This window comes from Neovison vison, chromosome 6 (genome assembly GCF_020171115.1).
Source record: "Neovison vison isolate M4711 chromosome 6, ASM_NN_V1, whole genome shotgun sequence".
NCBI lineage: Eukaryota > Metazoa > Chordata > Mammalia > Carnivora > Mustelidae > Neogale > Neogale vison.
In genome coordinates, this window is record NC_058096.1 from 68,030,555 (window position 1) to 68,036,554 (window position 6,000).

Consider the following 6,000-nt stretch of genomic DNA (forward strand, 5'->3'; position numbering starts at 1 on the left):
TCCACCACCCTCATAAAAGCAAATTAGCAGGGACACCTGGGTGGCTTAGTTGGTTAAGCCGCTGCCTTTAGCTCAGGTCATGACCCCAGGGTCCTAGGATCGAGTCCCACATTGGGCTGCTTGCTCAGCGGGGACCCTGCTTCTCTCTCTGCCTCTGCCTACGACTCTGCCTGCTTGTTTAAATAAATAAATAAATAAAATATTTAAAAACAACAACAACTCAATGAGTTTAAAAAGAAAAGGGCAAATTAGCAGAACCTGAAACCAGGGGTATAGCAGAGTGGACCCTAGCCCAGGGAATGATCTCTGCTACATTCATCTTTCTAACTCCTTTCCTTTCTCTTCCCATTTTTAAAAAAGATTGTATTTATTTGAGAGAGAGAGAGAGAGTGCATGAGCAGGAGGGAGGGAAGAGGGAAAGGGAGAAGCAGACTCCCCACTGAGCAGGGACCCAAACTGGGACTCAATCCCAGGACCCTGAAATCATGACCTGAGCTGAAGGCAGATGCTTAACCAACTGAGCCACCCAGGTACCCCTCTTCCCACTTTTTTCTAACACAACATTTCCAAGGAAGTAGGATCACCTTACAGTGGGTTGTTTTAGCCTGGGTTCTGAAAGCTGCCTGAGAACAAAATCTTAAGTGTGGATGTTTATTAGGGAATGTGGTCCCAAGGAGCAGAAGTGAAAGACAGGGAAGCGGACAAAGGGGAGAGGGAAAGCTACAGGGAAGCTGCATACTGAGCTAATATGGTGACTGGTTGCTCTAGTCAGGACTGCCTAAGAAACCTGAGACACACCTGAATGGTTCACCTGGAGGAAGACCAGGGAAGGGGAGACATTTATCCCTCACTCCCATCCTCTGCTCTCTACCCCACACACTGGGTTGAACATGCATCAGGGCAGAGGGCTCACCTGGGCTCTCTGGCATCTGAGAACCCCTGGGGTGGAAAGCAAGAGAATGAGATCCTGTCAGGTCCTGGGCCCAGTCACTGCACAGTAGCCCACAGAGACACAAGGCCGAGAGGATCACTGAGGGCCTTGTAAGGGCCTATTTAGACAGAGCGATTCCATCCGGTTAAACAGTGATTTTGTTGTTTATGCAGTAAAACTCAAACTGACCCTGCACCCCCATCCCCGGGGAACTTACTTCAAAGCAAATCTGAGAAACCAGTAGAATGTGGTCGACCAGTCCCCGATAACAGAGCCCAAATACAAGGGCGGGTCAAGTCAGGTGGAGACAACAGAGCCTGAATGAGGGGATGAGTTCTCACCAAGGTGATAGGCTAGTTCAAATAGCTACTATGGGGTGAACTGTAATTCAATTGGCCACTCGTGTGTGACCTAGCATGACTGTGCAGCTTTCTCTGTGTGTTACAATCTCATTGGTCACCTGTGTGTGGCCAGGCTTAACCACATGGCCTTTGCTCTATAAAAGTTAGTCTGTGAGGCTGGGGGTGGTCGCTCTCTGTAAGAGGCAGCCCTGAATGGTCGGTTTGATTCTCGATGCTTGGCGTGAAATAAAGCTTTGCTTGACCTTCGCTTTGTACCAGTCTCGTTCCTTTGACCATGTCATTGCAAGGCCTCAGCGTCTTGGGCACTGCACTGTGCTTTAGAAGCAAAACCTTGTTTCAGCCTCAAAACCATACTGTGACTTGGAAGTCATCCTTACTGTCTCCCAGTTTTCAGATGGAGAAAGAAACTGAGAGGAGAGGTCCCCCACCAAGGCCCCACAGCAGGGAAGTGGCAGAAGTGGGAGTCAAAGCAGCCGATTCCCAAGCCCTTGTTCCTCATCACGATACCATCATAGTAAACATTCCTCCCAGGTCCAATATAAAGTATGTTTGAGTGCTTACTCACACACTAACTCCTTACTCAGGATTCCTCTCTGATGTCTGGACTGCACAGATCAAACCGTGCCCCGCCTTGTTAAACCCCCTTGTCCTCCTCTACCTTCTAGATGAAATCCAAGCTCCTTAAGGTTACTCACCTTAAGCCCTTCATGGTCTGACTCCCACTTACCTCTCCAGCTTTGTTACTTGCAAGGCCTAAGCGGTTGTGCCCAGACTGCCGTTGTTGACACATTTTGTGTGTGCCTGGGAGAGAGGAAAAGGGTTTTAATGTCACTACATGGGTGGCCAGGTTTGCAGAATCTCTGAAGGGGACAGTCCTCTCCTGTCCAGAGCCCATCCCCACCCCCAGCAAATCTTCCTCAGGACCTAACAATCTCCCAGTCTTTCACTTTCTTTTCCTTCCCCAGTTGTATCTGGAGTTGGGTTTCCCAGAAAGGGAAAGAGACTTAGAACCACATAGACTGAGTTCAAAAGCAGTTCCACACCACTTCCCAGCTGTGAGACCTCAGATGCCCCGTCTGTAAAGTGGGGATGACACCTCCTGGGAGAGTGTACATAAAGCACCAGGCACACAGGACACCTCTACCATCACTACTGTCCCCGAGTTATTCTTTCTTTTAACTGCTCTGACAAGCAAACCAGCTGCAGCCAGACTATGCCCTTGCCCATTAACCCAGGAAGCCCATCTCAGGGCATAACCTCATGCTCCATGCATAACCAGGAGACACAACTACCTGGGTCCATGCACTTCCCTTTGGGGGAGAAAAGAACTCCAATCTTCTGAGCCCTGCCTTGGTGCCCAGGGCCATATCTGACACTTTATATAAACATCTCAGCCATTCCCAAGGGGAAATCAAGCTCATAGCTCATCCTTTCCCCACATTGCCTTCATTGTCTATATCTAACCTCCATCTTTGTGTCTTAGTTACTGGCCATTGCAGAAGCAGTCGCTGCCAGAGAGCCCAGCAAAGAAATGGGAGTCACTGGCTTAGGTCCATTGGCCTAGCCCTTCCTGTGCCCCTAGAGAAGCTGAAGACGCAGCCCAGAAAGTGAAATGCACCTGGACAGAAGACAGATCCTGCCCTCAGCTTTGGGGAGTTGCTCCCCTCTGTATTCTAGGAGAGAGGGGGTAAGGGGCTTCTCCTCCATTCTCCCTCCTCCCCCCATGGCTGGTATGCTCCTGGCATCAGGGCCTGGGATTGGCAAGTCCTCCTAGTCAGCAGCTGCCCGGCTTCCTCTTAGCTCAGGAGTCAAGCATATCTTGGTTGAGAACTTCCTGGGGGAGAAATCCTTTCAGGAGCCTGCTGGCCAGAGATTGGACTCCCACAAGCTTGAAGTTTAGCTCTGAAGAGGGCCTAGTGTGGATGTGACTGGGGAACCACACTGCCCTCTACTGGCAACTCGGCCTGGCCCTTGTCCTAACAGCTTTTTCTTTCCCGGCTTCCAACACCAGAGGACGCCTCCTTCCCAGAGACGTAAAGCTCCCTCTGGTGGCCTCGGAGTCAACTCTTCTCTCCACTTGCCTATACAGGAGTCCACACTCAACCCTTGAGGGAACATTCCAAGACCCCCAGTGCACGCCTCAAAATGCAGGTAGTACCGAACATTACGTAGACGATGTTTTTTCCTATACGTAGGAACCTATGGCAGAGTTTAATTTATAAATGAGGCACAGTAAGAATTAACAATATTAATGATGAAACGGAACAATTATGACAATATACTGTAATAAAAGTTCTGTGAATGAGGTCTCTCTCCCTCACCTCTTCTTCCCTCAAAATATCTTCTTGTACTGCACTCACCCTCCTCCGTATGATGATTTGAGATCATAAAATGCTGACATGATGAGATGAAGTGAGTGAACAATGTAGGCACTGTGATGTAGTGTCAGGCTACTACTGACCTCCTGATGATAACCCAGAGGAAGGATCATATGGTTCCCAACTACAGACCACAAACACAGGTAGCTAAAACCATGCAAAGCAAAATGGCAAACACGAGGGTGTGTGTGTGTGTGTGTGTGTGTGTGTGTTACTGTACTGTCATCATCAGGATGTAGCAAATAGAAACACACTTTGTATCCAGATGGTTTCACCCCAGCTGCCCTTTTGTCCCACTGGCAACCCAGCTGTTCGGCATTCTCAACAACTGGCTCCCTGATGAATGGGCTGATCATTAAATTGACCTTCAACTGATGGATCCTGATGGACTACTGTCCATCTGAAAAACTACCCCTAAATGACTGGCCGGTTGGCTGATTTTCTAAACCACAAATCATTTGACCGACCTACTGGCTTTTTAAATGACCTACTAACACTAAATAACTAAACATCTGATGGGCTTGAACTGGCTGCCTGCTGACTCTTCCACTAACCAGCTAAATGACAGCCCAGCAGAGAACTTGCAGACTGACAGTGTAACTCCATAACTAAGGGTAACAGAAAGATGGAAAGAGAGGTTGCCCCTTCCTCATACCCTGACTCCTCTAGGTGCTTGGGGTCCTACTTTTCTTCCCTCTAGCCCCACCTGAAAACTACAGAGAGGAAAACTGACCTTCTGATCTACCTCTAGTGAGGTTCTTTTTTTTTTTTTTTTTTTAAAGATTTTATTTATTTATTTGACAGAGAGAGATTACAAGTAGGCAGAGAGGCAGGCAGAGAGAGAGGAGGAAGCAGGCTCCCTGCTGAGCAGAGAGCCTGAAGCGGGACTTGATCCCAGGACCCTGAGATCATGACCTGAGCCGAAGGCAGAGGCTTTAACCCACTGAGCCACCCAGGCGCCCTCTAGTGAGGTTCTTAACCAGGGATTAATAGATGGGTCTCAATTTTGTTCTCAAAATAGTATGGATATATAGCTGTGTTTATCTAAGAAGAAAGTTCACAAATTTCATTGGAATCTTAACAGTTCAGAATTAAATGTTCAGAAATTAAATGTTCAGAATTCTTAATTCTGAACATTCTTAAATGTTCAGAATTACTGCTCTGGGAAAAGCTTCAGCAAAATTCAGATAAGCAAATTACCTGAATTCAAACCCCATTTATCCCTCCTATCAGGCCAGGGTGGCAGGAAGATAACAGGAAAAGTCAGAGTCATAATGGACATGATGTAGGAAGGATAAAGACAGAGCTGTGTGTGAAGTTTCCAGAGAAGCACAAAGAATCAACGTGTGTCCATTTGGTCTGGAGGCCACACATAGCCCAAGATGGCAGGGTATCTTGGGCATTTACCAGGGCCCTTGTCTGGGATATGTAGTATATGTGAGTAAATGATCATGGGTAACTATATAACTGTGTGTATTTTCACATCAAGTGTGCTCACATGGGTGGGTATAACAGAGCTGTGTGAGTATGTGAATGAATGTCCTTTGGGTTAAAGCATGCATCTGAATTGTTTTGACAATAAATTTGCACATGTGCTCAGTCGAGGACTCCTTGCGTGGTTTTTTTGGAGTTGAGAGATTAAGAGTAAGAATTTCACAAAGCGAAATCATGCATACTCCACCAAGAGCTCTTATCACATCTCCCTGAACATAGCTTGGTCCGCAATGCACTCTCTTGGCGACCTTTCCCAACCACAGCCACAAGTGACATAAATAAAATAAGGGATGCAGCGCACGGCTGCCTGAAAGGGAGAACACCTATAGACTGTCAGAGGACCACACCATCTCCTCAGTAACTCAAAGGTCCTTTCAAGGTCGTTGCCGTGATCATTGGGGTCTCTGGGCTCTCGACGCCCCAGTATTTGGACGTATGGCCTCGTTCTAGTCCTAAATCACATCCCAAGGTTTTGCCTCTGATGCCTCTTCCTCCAGGCCCTAATGCACTGCCCCGGCATCTAGCATCTTGCAGATTCTCACAAACCGCTGTAATTGCCCAAATACAGTTTGCAATTAAAACTGACAGAAGAGGGGCACCTGGATGGCTCAGTGGGTTAAGCCTCTGCCTTCGGCTCAGGTCATGATCTCAGGATCCTAGGATCGAGTCCCCCATCTGCGATGCTCCCTGCTCAGCAGGGAGCCTGCTTCCCCCTCTCCCTCTGCTGCTCCCCCCACTTGTGCTCCCTCTCCTCTCACTCTCTGTCAAATAAATAAATTCTAAGGAAAAAAAAAAAAACTGACAGAAGACCCAAGCCCGTTCTAAACCGGGGCCC